At 40.0% G+C, this 16,035-nt stretch overlaps 1 long non-coding RNA gene across 1 annotated transcript in view; it reads right to left on the bottom strand.

The window, feature by feature from the left end:
- Positions 1–11,413, bottom strand: part of LOC118165109 — a 51,888-nt gene extending 40,475 nt beyond the window's left edge. The window contains exon 1 of the long non-coding RNA XR_004749867.1: positions 10,562–11,413. This is a non-coding gene — a long non-coding RNA (uncharacterized LOC118165109). The remainder of the gene's footprint in view (positions 1–10,561) is intronic.
- Positions 11,414–16,035: the final 4,622 nt, after the last annotated feature.

The following is a 16,035-nucleotide window of genomic DNA, read 5'->3' on the forward strand; positions in this document are numbered from 1 at the left end:
AGAAAAGAAAAGAAAAGAAAAGAAAAGAAAAGAAAAGAAAAGAAAAGAAAAGAAAAGAAAAGAAAAGACCAGGAATGGCTAAATCATTCCAGAGCCTGATTGATCTTATCTGGACCTCCCTTGCTGTAACAACAATTTCAGCCTGTAGAAAATTACCACCTTATCTGATGGGTGGTCCTACCAACTGCTGTGTTATCAGAGACCAGCTGCACGAGGAAAACAGTATGTGGCATGACCTTGGTATGTCAGCACCTGACCTCAGTATCTAATCAGTCAGATGTCTCACCGAGGCTGTCTCAGGATGCTGTACATGCCCCCTCTGGCATCAAGTCATTCAAAAGATGTTTGCTTCATGCTTGTGTTAGCCCACCAGCACACACACAGTACATCCCAGTGCATCACCACCCTGACTGCTAGTGCTGCGACACTTGAGGCTTAAGGTGCTTTTCTGCAAAGCTTTGATCAGCCTTTCTCCTAAAAGCTTGCTTTGCAGGACTGTAAACATTCAACATCCAAATTCAGCATCCAAATTTGGCCTCCAGATTCATTTCATTGATTTCACGTTTTATGCAGGCTATACAGCACGCCTGTCCGTGTAGTTAATGCTACCTATAGAACACCATAACATGGATATTGCCTCATACCCAGTCAAAGGAAGAACATGGTTGTAGTTGATACAAACAATGGAAGGGTGAGGGTTTAATCCCAACTCCAGTGCTTCTTAGCTGTGTGACTGGGGAAAACCACTGCACATCTCTGCTCATCTATGGACCAAGGATTACACTTTCAAGACCCATGCCACAACAGTGCCACAGGGGCTCTATGAACCCCAGGGTGCTCCCCAGGGGCTGGAGGGGAGAAACTTCTTCCCATCCATTGGAGCAGCAGGGCACCTGCATGGCACCTGTGACCCTCTATCCAAGGGATCAGTAAGCAGATCCCTGTATTGACCCTCACTGTCCCTGCTCTTGCTTTTCTCCCTCATGCTGGGGCTGAAGGAGAGCCTGGGACACTGCCATCTCCATCTCTCTTGCCTGCTTGATCCTTTTCAGAGGTTGAGACTGCCCAAGAAAATTCCTTTTGGAAGAGCAGTCATTTCTGTAGCTCTGTGCTGCCCAGTTCAACAAGTGTCGTACAAATATCATGCTGAAAGAGAAGCCTAGGCTCAAACCACCTGATATCATTAGACAAGCAAGAAAAAAGGTTGCAAGATGCAAAACCCAAAGCACAGAGAAATTAACCATCCAGGGAAGATCAGAGTGCTCTTGCATGTCATCTCTGAAAGGAAGATGTAGATTTTCTGTTTCAATATTATGGCTTTTCATTCCTTTATATGGGTACATTTATTATAGAGAATTTTTAGAGGGCTGAATTTAGAATTAGAATCAAAGGTTTTGATTCTGCTACACAAAAAGCCTTTGATATGATTCCAATTTCCTTTTTTCCTTTTTTTTTTTTTTTTTTTCCTTTTTCCCTTCTGGAAATAACTACATCTTTGTTTGTTTATTCTGTTTAACAGAAAATCTTCTGTAACTTCAGAATTTCTAATAAAACATCAACTTAATTTCCTAGGCAGCTCTGTCCATCACTTCTGCTGCATGTGGTGACTGTTAAAAGGGGTCTTTGACATGCTCTTCCCACACTGTAACCAGGCACAAATTCTGGCCTACCCATCCACAGGAAGTGTCAGAAAAGGATGGAAGTTCATTGCAGAAGATGACTCTCACAAGGTCTCATCTGGGAGTGAATTTATCTGTGCAGTGAGTAGGGGCTATGGCAGGGGAGCCCACACAATGGCAATTATGAGGCAAACCAATGAAGCAGTGCATTCCTTGGGCAAGTCTTGGTTTGTTGTTGCTGTTACAAAATGCCAAAACATTGAATTTCATGATGCCTGTGACAACCCTCTGGCATTAAGAACTTGGAGACCTACATAAGTCTTGAATTTTAGTCCTTGAAGGAATTGCAAAGTTTATTTTCAATGCTTGTTTTATTTCCCCACCCCTTAAGTAACAATAACCATAATAGGAAGAAGAAAAAGACAAAGAAAAAATTATATATTTTTGTTGCATTTTCATTCACAAGATGCTCTGCTTCCTCCTATTGAACTGTGGCTGCTCAGAGTCAGCAGACTTGCTCTCTCCTAAAGCCAGTTCTAAACACTGTTAAAAGAAAGCAGATGCAAGGGAATCATTACTGTGTTTATTTATTTTCCCAATTAAATAATATTTATTATGTGTATGTTTGGGCTCTGGCTGCCTACAAAAAGGAACTGGGTGTGACAACACTTGTGGCTTGGGATAGCAAACCTGTTGAGGAGGATTGCCTGCTGCCGACCGCCTGCACACAGAGCCCACCCCTGGACTTCATTCCTGCACTTGTGGGGATGTCACGGCAAATTCCAATCCAAATAAAGCTGTGGAAGAGCAGATAAACAAATGCACCTCCACACACACAGATGCATATACACAAAAATGTCCCCTTATCAAGGCCAAGATAATCAACATGAGAATGCAGCCAAGTACATCTTAGTTGTGTGACAATACATAACAGATTGCCTGGCTTATTATTTGGGAGAAGAAGAACAAACAATTAAATAAAACCTGTTATTAAAAGCACCCCCCTGAAAATAGATGTCAGACCCTGACTAGACAAATGTGGTATTTCAGGTGGAAAATTGAATGGACTTAATAGGAGTAATACAAACGGTTGGTCTTGGAAGAGCTTATAAACTGTAAATATTGCTCACTGCAGATGCTAACACAATGATGAACATATCAAAATATTAGTATCAAAAGACTGCTGGAATATATTTGCAATGTTGCATAAAGCATGAAGGGAGGTAGCTGTCCTTCCCCTGGCTTTACATTAATCTCTGGGTACTGGCTGATAGCAGGGGCCACAAGCACTATAATTAGATTTTGGAAATGTATATAGGGAGTAGGAAATGGAATAATTAAGGTAAGCTATCAGATGCCTATCCTCATCCTTTTTAAACAAGCCAGAAATATACCCTGCACTCGTTCAGCATGCAACCTTCAAGGGGAAAGGTGTCAGACACTGTAATTGGTAGAACTTGAATGCTGCTATACTGGTGTCCCTTTTTTAAGGAAACCTATTTTCCACACCAAAATTGATCCAGCAAGGTTGTTATCTCATAATGCACACCTAGAGAGGCACTGCGAGGCCTCAGGGTAGAGAACAGCAAGGCACTTAACAGCCTTATCTGTGCAGCCTGCAATGCTGCGCCCCGTCTTGGGGAACCTACTGTCAAGGCACATGCAACATGGTAAAATACATGCATATGTACGTGGAGACTTTGGCTTTTGCTTTAAAATACAGAGGTGAGGCAGTGAAAAGGTGCTAATGATAATGCATCCAGCCGAGTCTGACAGCCAACAGGATGTGCATTTGCTTCTCCCTCTGGGGGTGTTCACAGGCAGGACAGCCTCTGCCCTCCCACCTCAGAAGGACAAAATGGCTTTTATTTAATTATCCTTTCCTCCTTAAGCAACATGGAAGAGCCAGAGAACTTAAACAAATATACACAATATATATATATATATATATATATATATTTGGTGTGGAAAATTATTTGACATTATTCTTAAATATTTAAAGGACACTGTCTGCTGGTTTGGAAATCCAGTGAATAATTTAGTAGTGTTTGACAGAATCTCTTCGGGTCAATTATTCAGTAAGTGGATTAATACATTCTGACTAAAACAAAGCACATTGGGTTTTGGCGGGCATATCTTGTTACATCACATATTCCATGTCACATTACATTGCAGAGAATGCCAGCACAATCAAATGGTGCAACTTGACTTAAACAATGCAATCAGAATAATTTCCAAATATTTTTCAAAAGCTTCCTGTTCCTGACTGTTTCTCTACCTGGTCTGTCTATATTTATCTGTCTAAAAAGGAAAATAACACAGCCAGAGATCTGATCAACTTCTAAAAAAATATCCAGATAGAAACTGCCAGCAACTCTTGACCTCATTATAACCCTAAGTATCTTATCTATACCAAACACTTTAATTTTAGAATAGCATCTTTAAAGCCCCAGGGGAAGAGAGAGAGCATCTCTTGATGCTTGACAGCAATTCTCTAACACTGACATGGTCCAAAAGAGATATTCTTATCAAATCCTTCTGAAGAAAGCAGCTGTAATATAGGATCTCAAGGGCAATGGGGATACAATACAGGTTAAAAAAAGAAGGATCCCTGGGATTTCAAGAGATATGTAGAAGCCTTCAGAGGCAGCAGCTGTCTCACACCAGAAGGAGTTTTACAGATAAAACTGGAATGGAGGTTCCTGCTAGTGTTTCAGATCACCAACAGTCACACCTCCCTCTCCTGTCCTTCCACTTTCCATTCTTCCCCAACATGCTGTTAAGAAACAGGTGGGACTTTTTTCCAAAGCCCTGGACTGCAAGAGGGTGGTAGAATGTGAGGGAGAGGGGGGAAGAGGGAGGGGAGGGCTGTTATCATTTTAGTAAAACTAATTAAAAGTAGAAAATTCTATTTAGTTGAGAATTTTCAGATTGACTTTTTTATCCTGTTCCAGTGGAAGTACAATCCCATAACTTTACTGTGAAAGAAAATATTCCGAAACCAATTCTATGTTTATGCATTTTTTATAATTATAGCATGAATATTGCAAGACAGTGTAAAACCCAAAATCATGCTGTGGAGGACAAATACTCAATTTTATGGGAGTGATCTGAGTATAACATGATATTTACATCATTAAAGTGAGATATTTCTGCAAAAGTTTCCCTTCACTGCAGTCAGCATTTTCTGATCTAAATCTTTTACCAGGTCAAAATTATGAAGACAGATACACAAATTGCATCTGAAGGCCTCATAGCAGAGATGCTAAGGCCTTTCATATATGGTATAAAAGTGCAGATGCTCTGAAACAAAGAGAGTTGCACGCTTGTACCCTTGCTGCAAGCCAGAAGAGAATTTCATTCTTCAGCTGGGTTAAACAAAATTCTCCACGCAGCGCTTCTGGGATGCCTTTGTCATCCTAGGATAGGCTTTGTCCAGGGGCTGCTTTAGCACAGCAAACAGCACATCTGGGAAGAAAAGGTGAGTTTTCTGAACACTTATTAAGGATGACTCAAAAGGTATTTTTGTTGCTATATGTGTGAATGGGAGCAGGGACGAGGTCAGGATAAAGCCCTGGAGAAGCTTGTAAGATTAATCGTGAGGAGTCCCAGGAGGCTTAGTTCAAACCAGCCCTGAAAACTTCCTGTGCTCACACACAGCTTTTCTCAGCTACCCAAACAGTTCCATTTCCCTTCCAGACCTGCAGGAAGGTAAGTCCTCCTCATGTCTCCAACACAAGGCCTACAGTCCTGCCTGCAGTCCTGTGGCCCAGAACCACCAAGGCCGTAAGTACATCGGCCTGCACCAACTCTTCTGGACCAGAAGGAGGGTCATATGCTACCAAAGAGGGGAAAACAAACAACAAACAAGTAAAAAATGACTGAAAAGCCTAGACAAGACGGGATATGAAAATGGCCAGGCTCTTGCTTTAGTCAAATTTTTGTACACTTCTTTTGTCCTTTGTGATAGGGATCACAGTACAGCCCACAGTGATACTTCACACTTGTCTTTTCAGGCATTCAAAGCAGTTTTCCCCAAGTTTTCCCCATTCTGTCAACTGGAAAATGGAGGCAAAAGGAAAGGGATTGATGTAAGAGCTTAGTGGTTAGCAGCACCAACCTGCACAGTTGTGCACGTCAGCACTGTTGGGTCGCAGTGCCTCCACCAAACTTCCACCTGCTAGAGCCCCCCGAGAGCTCCTTTGCAGTAAGGTAAGAAGCATTGAGTAGTGATGAAAAAGTACAGCCCAAGTTCCCCTTTAAACTGTTCAGTAATAAATATTAATATCAAAAACCCCATAACCACCTAAAAATGCATCACATCAAGGCCCCTATCCTTGACTTTTATGCACATAACTTTGCTCTGAGTCAGCTTCATTAAGCCTAGCTGAATAATTCGAATTCTCAAGTGTTTGGAGGGGTGAGGAATGAATAAACAAAGCAGAAAGCTCACAAATCCTCCTCACATTTTTAAAACATGTACTTTGAAAGAGATATTACAAAAAAAATAATAATAAAGACAATAATGCAATAGACTGAGATGAGAAAATCTACTCTACAAGAGCCTCCGGCTTGTGTTGCCAGCCACCTCGCTTGATATGGGGCTGCTGAAGTATAGGGAAATGCAGCTGAACAAATCAGTTTGAAATTTCCTAAATTCCGTCACGTCATGCTGAAAGGAGATAGCAAGCCATTTTTCACAGAGGGTTAAATATATATACACATATAAATGTATATGTGTGTGTGTATATATATATACATATGGAGCCTTCTACAGGCATAGCAAGGACACAGCCAAGCACCAGAGCTGTGAGGTCCCAGGGCAATGCCACCAGCAGGTGTGATTGTGAGGTAGCACCGAGGGCTGAGGGGTGTGTTTTGTTCCCCTTAGCCCTTATAGAAGCAAAAAGGGGTGGGAGGTGAAGGGGAGAAGAGGGGACAGAGCCCAGTGGTTTTGTGCAAGGTCTGTGGTATTGTCCAGGGCTGTTTTCAGCAGGGCAAGGGGTAAACTGCGTCACCAACTGCACCAAAAGAAAAACCAAATAATTAATGTTGATATTGCCCCAGAGTGAATGCTTGTTGATGCAAGTTGATGCTTGGCCATGGGAAAAAAAAAAGGGGGGGGGGGGAAGGGGAGAGGTAAAGATGGAGCATTACCAAAAAAACACAAGAGTGTGCATGTAAACATTATTCCAGGGTTTTTGAAAGCCTCACAGTTAATGATTTATCTGCCACAAACACGGGCAGCCTCCTGCCATTTTATACACACATTACCATCCCTTTGCAAGGACGGAAGAACCAAGGGATGAAAGACCAGAGTCAAAAATAAAAGTGGCCAGTTAGATGCCTAATTCAAGCTATGCAAAATGCCTGCCTTGACTAATAGCATTAGTTTAAAAACTATGGGTTTTAGACTTTATTACTTTAAAAGTGTCTGAATATCTAAGCTGAAAAGCACTGCGATGAGCCCAACTATTTCCTTTTCACTGATGCAGGGAGAACTAGCAGAGACTATGTCCAACCTCTTGAAGAGCAGTAGGAAATGGCCTCTCAATACTATGAGCTTCGTGCTCTTATCTTCTGTTCCTAAGCTACAAGACGTCAGTTAGAAAGATATCCAGTCCTGACTAAAGGCATTTCAATTTCACAGAAAATAAATAAGGGTTTTGTTTTCCCCCTCAATATACCTGATTTTTTATCAAGACATTGTCCTGTTAGTAAGTGTATGTTTTCTGCCTTCCTGATTCTGGAAAGTCCTTGAGTGCTTTCTCAAATAAGGGCTGGATATGAAGCACACATTGAAGATTTTTTTCACAAACAGGAATCTCATTTCTCAACAAGCCCAACACCCTTTGTGTAGACGAGGTTCAACCTAGCAAGATCTGCTGAGATCAGGGGAATCACTTCCATCTTTCACTGGTGCACAAGCAGAATTGGGGCTCCATGCTTAATGAAAGCAAAACAAATGCCACTCTCTTTGGAAGTAAAGTTACACAGGAAAAACACTTAGGAAGAAACATTCCAATAAAAAATAACTGGGAAAGATCAAAGAAGCAGTCATGGCTTAACTGACACCTGTAACTTTATCCCTTTCTCTAGTTACAGAGGAAGGAGGATTACATGAATGGGGGCATACTCCCAGCGGGAGGAAATGTGGCATTTGACAGGTGCAAGAAGCCAGTGAGTTATGGGATATGCAGAACAGAAGAACCATCTATTTTCTTACAAACTGTTCAAGGCTCAGTCTGTAGAAAATCAGAAAGAAATGATTAAGATTGAAGTGAAAGATTTATTTTTTTCAGGATGAGGGTGAAGAGGGAGAATATCGGTAAGGAAAGGAGCTGAGTTGGAACTGTAAATCCAAATTTGCATTCCAGTGCTATAAAAGCATGGTGGGACATTATGGCATCTCTTTAATCATGTAAATGAGCTCAAGGTTGAGTTCTACTCTTACAGCCAGAAATGCCTGTAACATAACGTCACACATGTTCGGAACACCGCAGGCTGTCTAGTCTACTGGAGTCTGACTAAATAGACCAGTTTTCTTACTTGTCCTTAAATTTTATCATCTCTTCCATGGAGGAGGAAGAAATAGCCACTGATAAAAACACAGAGTAGAAACAACTATACCGACAGCAATGTGAGGTTCTAACACGATGCATAAATGTACAACAATACCTTGTGTCTCCCAGAGCTGTGTTGATGAGCTCTGGCCAGGCTGGGGGCTGCACTCAGTTTGCCCCTGCTCTTGGTCTGAATCTGGCGGGTCTGTACTTGTGCTTCTGTTGTTCAAGTGAGAGCTTGTGATGGTATAAGCAGAAATATTTCATTATCTCTTCTGCCGTAGGCAACTGCAGCTGAGTGCAAGTGTATTCCCATTAAGTCATGTGCATTAACTGCGTGCTACTAGTAGTGAAGTAGGAAACTACTACACAATCTCCAAATCATTTTCTTTCCTCCCATCCTCCCCTTACTAGGAATGGATTGAAAGGGCAGCCTTTTTGCTTTTTTTCTGCTTTGAAAGGGGAAGGAAATGGCAGCTTGAAGCTGAGAGCAAGATTTCCCCACAATATAAAACCATACACTGCCTCTGATGTGAAAGGAACTACGCTGATTTATACCCACAAAGACTGCGTCTCTCTAACGTACTACATATCCAATGCTAGTGCTGCACCAGGTACTCAGCTGAGGTATACAACAGCCTCATCTTCCAGTGCTCACTGTACTGTGGGGAAATGTTTCTTTAAAAAACAACAGAAGCAGACATTGTAGCTCCATTGTCTTTCATTATGTGGCTCTCACAGTGAAGACAAAAGTAACACTCTCATCAATGTCAACAAGATCAGAATATGGCCCTCAGAGAATATGTCATATTGTTACACCTTTTCATGATTTCAACAAAATTTCATTCCTGGATAACAACCCCTGGTTTATGATAGGAAATAAGTGCTCTGTCACACCCCAATAATTAGAACATCACAGGCAGAATGTAAAACCAGGCAGTAAAATGACACTAAGTTTCTGGCAGAACTTGGAGCCACATATAAACCATAAACAAGATGATACAGACTAGACATAGTTGTACTCCTTCTTTTCAGGGAGTCTGATAATAGAAAGGTCAATGCCTCAGGATAAAACAAAATACTAAAGATAAGCTCATGTTGGAAAGCAGTAACATTTCCCCGCTTCATATTCAGACAGTAAAAATTTCAGCACAAGGAGCTTTGGCCATATGCCTCTCTTAGTATATCAGGAACTACTTAAAACACACTGGGAGCTGAATAAATCTCAGTGAGGTGACTATCGCTGACCATATGTGATGAAGAAGGAAGAGTCTGCTGTGAAATGTGTTTTTTTTTTTTTTTTTTTTTTTTTTAGAAACAGAGATGAGCATTACAGCTTCTTGCAAAGCTAGAAACGATTTCTTAAGCAGAATTCTAAGAAAGGGGAAGGAGGAAAGGCAGGAAATATACCATGAACCACCCAGAGCAGATAAATATTCAGACCCTGAGCGGCAATGGAAACTGAGGTTTCCACCCATTGCAGCAGAAAATGTTTCTCACATTGCACATCCATAAATCATTGTCTAGAAATAAAACTTTTAAAAAGTAAATTCAAACACAATTTATTGCCTCCAGACAGGTTAAGTCAAAATGATACTCATACACTCAGGTGGAGAAGAATGTGTAGGTTTTATAAAAGATTAAAAACATATATTTTGCCATGAAAATGAACTACTTGGTAATAAGATATGAAACCCACTGTGAACTGCTGATTTGAGTGTAGGTCTGATATGCTCAGAAGGCCAGGCAATGTCCAGCTCTGGATTAAATGCATGTGTGGTCTCCACCACTTTCTGGTGAGCAGGGGTCCACATCCCAAAATCACCAGTGGGTAAGCTCAGAGAGTCAAACCAAGGAGCAAAGAGTCTCTGACTCCTCCCTGCTCAGCACACTGCTATGACCATTCACCCATACAGCAGCTGGGGGAAGGTTTGTTTGCTAACAGGACCCAGGAGAAAGTTTACAGCGAAAGCACGATAGCAGCAACACATCAGACTGTGCTTTGGCACACACAGCTTTCAGTGCCACCTTGCATTCCCCCATGGTAGCTCCAATTCAGGAGTTATTACTAATATTAACTTTTTAACCTAGTTTCTCAAGGAAATGGGGCTTAGGCAATCATTTTGTCTGGCTGGTTCCCTAATAATTTTAAGCCTACTAACCAATTTCAGCCAAGTGGAATAGAGGGACAGAGCTCTCAAAGACAATAATGTTCGTACAAGGTTTGTAAAAACAGTTGTTGAGAGGGAAAAGGCAGAACAATGAAAATTTATTCCCTGCTAAGGGAAAGGTTGCAGTGTGAGGTCATCATTTATACAATCCACGTGGAAAAAGTATTCTACAGATGCTGTCTATACCAAAAGTTTAGCAGGCACTTACACTTTCAGAGATTCCAAAGTAAATTGGCCTGGAGATGCAAGCCTGCAGGGAACCTGGCTTCATTAGTTTCAGAGCCTACAGAACCACTCACGTCCCATCTAAGCACAAGTATCATGCTAATTCACACTGGAAATTTCCCATATGATACCATTACCTGGGACATTTCCTATTGTCAGAAACTGAACTGGGTGCTGAAACACTTCTCACAAGAAGCCAAACACAAAGGATTTCTTTCAAACTACTGAGGCTGTGATCATTTTCCTTAATTACTGAAAGCTGGTTGTTAATTCTTCTGTTTTTCAGCCTACCTTCAGCTGTCTCTTCTTTATATCAGTCAATAGTTGCAACACATTCTAACACTGATACTATCAGCAACACTTTTGTAACATTCCCTTTGAATTCATTATCTGCTTAGTGCAGGAATGATAATGACCCATATCTGCTCTATCAAATGGATGGTGTGCACCTCTGTGTATTCCCAGCGTATGTAACCCATTGCTATGCATCCACCAGCACCTAAAACTCAAAAGAAAAATAGAAGAGCAGATCTAAGACCTGAAGACCTGTGTCTAGGTGATGCCATGATATATCTGGTGGATTCCACTGAGCTAGCTTACATTTTTCTCTTCTGAAGAGTTAAAATCCAACACGTGAGGGCAGACTTACAACACCAGTTTAGCAGCCCCCTTTCCCAGAAAAAGTTTCTTTTAAACAACAACAACAACAACAAAAGAGAAACAAAATCTCATCAACATCTTGACTGGCTCCTGTTGAAAAATACTTCTCTTTGAGAAATCCAGGACATTCCTCTTTGCATTAATTGCCAGCTTATTAGTGGAATGAATGTTGCCAGTCTTTTCTCAAGCTGCTTAGAGGTGAAGAGCCTCTTTCTTTCCCTTTACCAAAAACAACAACAAAACATCCCAAGAGAGAAGAAAAGAGAAAAAGGAAAGGGAGCTGCTGAGAGCCAGGCTACTTATTCATCTTCAAACATTGGTTTCCATGGGAATAAGTTCAGTTCTTTGTGGAGGCTGAACAGCCCCATGCATACTAGGTCTAATGCCTCCAACATTACATTTGTGTGGTCAACTTTCCTTTGGCCTCCTCTCACCCCCTTCTTCCTCATCCCTGCTCAGCAACAAGACTGGTATCACAAAAATAAAGAAATCATTCAATAAATTGGCTGAATTAGGTTTGCATCAAAGCCCATTGAAGCCTTTCTACTGCCACCAGTGAAACTTGGATGAAGGCCTCACAGAATAAAGCACAGTGACTTCCAGTGAGCTTGTCAAAACAGTTATCCAGCCCTTGTCTGACTCAATTTTTCTATTTTGATGGTTTCTGTCTCACATTTGTCCTTTACCTCTATATCTTTTTTTTATTATTATTATTTTTATGTCCCTTTTACAGCTCTTTAGTGTTTCTCAGTTTTGCTTGATTGGGTAGAACTTCCAAATCTGGTCATATTCCTGCTTAAAAGTGAATCCTTACCTGTACACCAGGAAGGGCACAGGTTCACCAACAACTGTGAAAATGACTAAACAGATACTGAAAAATAGATTTTGGATGAAGCTTAACTTAAATCAAGAAACACCTTCCCTACATTGAACTGCTTAGAGATTCACCTGGTTTAGTCTTTTCTTTAAATCAGGCAGGTGAACAAATCAACATGTTATTCCTCTTAGACTGGTAACTAGATGGAGACTGGGTGACCTCAGGGTTTAGCAGAGGAAAACTCACGGTCTGCGTACTCTGTTTGACCTGACTATGATAATTTGCTAGTCTTCTTTTAATCCATTTTGACATATAATTTCAAAAAAAAAAAAAAAAGAAACTGTTTATAAATCCATTACTCAGAAGCTGCCATGCAATGCATTTTCATACATTAATCCTCATCATTTTGCTGTCATGATTTTTTTCCTATTAAAGGGATAAAGTAAAAGCATGTTTTCAGAAATCACTAATAAAATATTTAGCACTTTCTAGTGCTCAAGTTTCAAAACTCCTCCTTCTTAAAAGCTTTTAGGGTCCAAAGTTTTTTGAAAAAATGAACAAAAGAAAAATATATTAGAAAATCATGAAAGCCATTCACAGGCTGTCAGGACTAGCCTTCTTTTGTAAGGATATTTTCTCCTTTCAGATTTGGAAATGTATTTTCTTTGCAAGACAGAGATGCTGATGGATTTTCAATTTTTAAATCTAAGATTAGGTCTAATTGCCTAATTTGCTTTACCCATCCCTTAGAAAACTTATCTGGAACTGTAGCATTTTATAGAGTAACTCAGGATGTGTGGCTTGAAAGAAGCTATTGAAGTGCAGAAAAATTGATCAATCATTTGATTGTCAATTCACATATCAGTGAATGACAGGCAGAGCCATTTTAGTCTTATCGTTCCTATAAGAATGTTAGCAATTCAGGCCAATGAAGATCCATTGTGATAATGGAAGTAATAATGGGAGCTGCTGCTTAGACCATGTGCTAGCATTCATGGTGGTACATCATCTCCCCTTATTCACAATAAGATGAAATGAGAAGGTTATTAGAGACATACGAACAATACAGTTACCGTAAAAACTGCTTTCTAAGGATACAGATTTCAATGGTGCAAGCACGTTTCTTTCTTTCTCCTTAATTTCAACTCATCTGAGGCCTTTTGCCATCTTCCCACTAAATTTCAGTCTAGGTCATAACAAAGCAACCAGCAAGACATGTTTTCTTAAGAAATTCTATAGTTACGTGTTTCTGGAAATCAGATATATGGTTTATTTCTCCAAACAAAGAAGGAAACACAAAGCCAATGTTTGGAATTTGCCAGATCTAACCAAAACAATTTCAGATACCTAGTAAGAAAGTAAGAGCATTACTCAAAGAGCTGTGGATACCTGAGGGCTGTGCACATGGAGCTAACTGCAAAATTCCAGGAGATTTTCTTTAGCCCAAACTGAGCAAGCTGAAGCAATACTTTATAGGGTAGTCCAAATCCCTGCTACAAAGCCTTTCTGGCATGGAATCATACGTAGCTATGCATTCTGCAAAACCGTGAGAAAACTTAGTTTTCATGAAATCATAGTGCTAAGGCTAAGTGATGTGACATATTTGACACTTTTAATCAGAAATAAATAAAAGTGCAGAGGGTAAGTAGAAAACTGAAATGCAGATCTCAGTTCTGCTATTCTTTGGCCTTCAACACATAATAAACCAAAATTGAGAAGCATGAACATTTTGTAAAGTGAACTGCCATGAATACATCTGCTTCAGTTCAGCATGGACATACTGGGAGGTAATAAGAGCAGTTAATATGGTTCACTATAATAAAGCTAACATAGCAAAAGCAATACAGGGCCCTCAGAGCATGATGTCTGATGACAAGTTGTCACTGAAGGCTGAAAGAAAGCTGGGACACCACAGAGGACATTTATTGATAATTCACTGCTTTGGTTATAAGGTGACATGGGAATATAGTATATATGGTTTCTCATTGTATTTGTTGAGAAAATATCCAACCAAAACTGTTGAGGTTAGAGTTTCACTTACTTTTCAGACACTTCAATGAAAACCTGAGGTGCTCAGCACAGCTGGAGTAAGAGAATGATGTGTGCATGTGGTCTGCTTCAAAGGCTGCCCCTCAGTTCCCCATCATTGCCACCAGTCCAGGGGCACAGCTCACTCCCAGCTGCCACCTAAGCTGCCGTGCTATTACTCCCTCACCTATCTTCTCCACACTGAGGCAGGTTAGCCTTCTCAGTTAAAATAATACAGTGCTAACCTGGCTGTGCTTGATGTAGATGGGCCTGGGCATGATCAGGTGAGCAGTTCATTAGAAGATCTTGAGAGGATGGTAACATCCACTGAGGTTTATGAGGAGGTGGTGTGGTAGCCTCCCAAAACAACACAGATGGAACAAGGAGCAGAGAAGTGTCCCTGGCTTTAAACATACGTACCCTTTCCAAAAACGGCAAGGAGGAGTAGGATGAGATGCTACTCGTTCCTCGACGGTCGACTTAGCAGTGCAAGAGGCGCTTCCCTGAAAGGGGAGAGCTCCATGCAGCTTCTTCACCTGTAGTAGTGGATGTCAACCAGCAGAACTAAGGGAGAGAAAAAAGTATATGATTATGCCTATGCTTCTAAAACACTGTGGTCAGGGTATTCCTCCAAAAGGTGGAATACCTGGGGTCTAGTCCGTGGCTGAATCAAAATTCAGGATAAATCCTGCCATTTCACCATGGCAAGTAGTAATTTTTGCAATGAATAAATAGAAGTATTCACCAACAATTTTGTTCAGCCTTAATTTTTCCAGTTTTTATAAATAATTCCAGTTCCTAATATATTTTGTCAGTATATTCCAGATATAAATTGACGAGGACAGAATCTTACACTTATTTCACAAAAGGACAAACATTATCTCAGAGGATGTAAAATACAGAAGAAACTCTGTAATTGGAAACTTCTACTGCCTGTGCAAATTTATGTCACAGAGGAAAAGATCTGGACTCTTTCTACAATTTAGAGTTAAAATTTTAATACCTTGGGTTTTTACTTCGATGATTGTGTCTTGATTCATCACATTTTCTCTCTGTAAATAGCTTGTAAGCCAGAAATTTCTGCAAGGCTGTCAACTTTCTCAAATAAATCTTTTGCTTTTTTTTTTTTTTTAATCTTATTGATTTGTTTTCCGGAAGTATTTTCCTTTCTTTCTAATGTTTTATTTATCTATCAGTGTTCACATTTTTATCCCTAGAAACCTTTTCATTTGTTTTTTGTGTTAGTTTTTTTTTTTCTTTGTGTGTTTGCAGAAAAAAACAACTTGCATTTCAATAGCGATACTTTATACAGCTGAACATCCCGAAGTGCTTTACATTTAATTACACACTCATAGCAAAGTGACTGTATGACAAATGTGGCCTTCGGGATCCCCAGAAAGGGGAAGGCTTGCAAGCCTTCCACAATCAGACCACTGTGCACACATATGCGGCACTTCTCTTACAAATGAGCAGCACTGCAGACTCTGTATGAGATGCACAGGAGAGAGCTGTAAGAAAATGAAAACAAGAATGAAAAAAAGACTTTTTTTTTTTTATTATTATGAATTAAGAAAAAGTACCGGGCAGCTTCTGGAATTTGCTGTTTTATCTGAATTCATATGAAAAAATATAGATTACTTTTTTTTTTAAAAGACAGAGCACTACAGAAGACAATGTAATAAAAGACATGCAAAGTTACCTTGCATTTGTTTTGTATAATTTATGTGCTGTTTTATTTGTAAATAAATATATAATAATGTGATATAATATCTGTTATATTGTATATATATATTAAGATAATAACATCACATAAAACATAATATAAAATTGTATATTTACAGATAACATATGTCATAAGAGTTATTTTCTTTTGTGACAGTTTGCAGAATGGTTTGCTGCTCATTAAATGATGAACAAGGAAGCAATCCATAAAATTTTGCTGCAGAACAAAT

Source organism: Oxyura jamaicensis, chromosome 3, assembly GCF_011077185.1.
Source record: "Oxyura jamaicensis isolate SHBP4307 breed ruddy duck chromosome 3, BPBGC_Ojam_1.0, whole genome shotgun sequence".
Taxonomy (NCBI): domain Eukaryota; kingdom Metazoa; phylum Chordata; class Aves; order Anseriformes; family Anatidae; genus Oxyura; species Oxyura jamaicensis.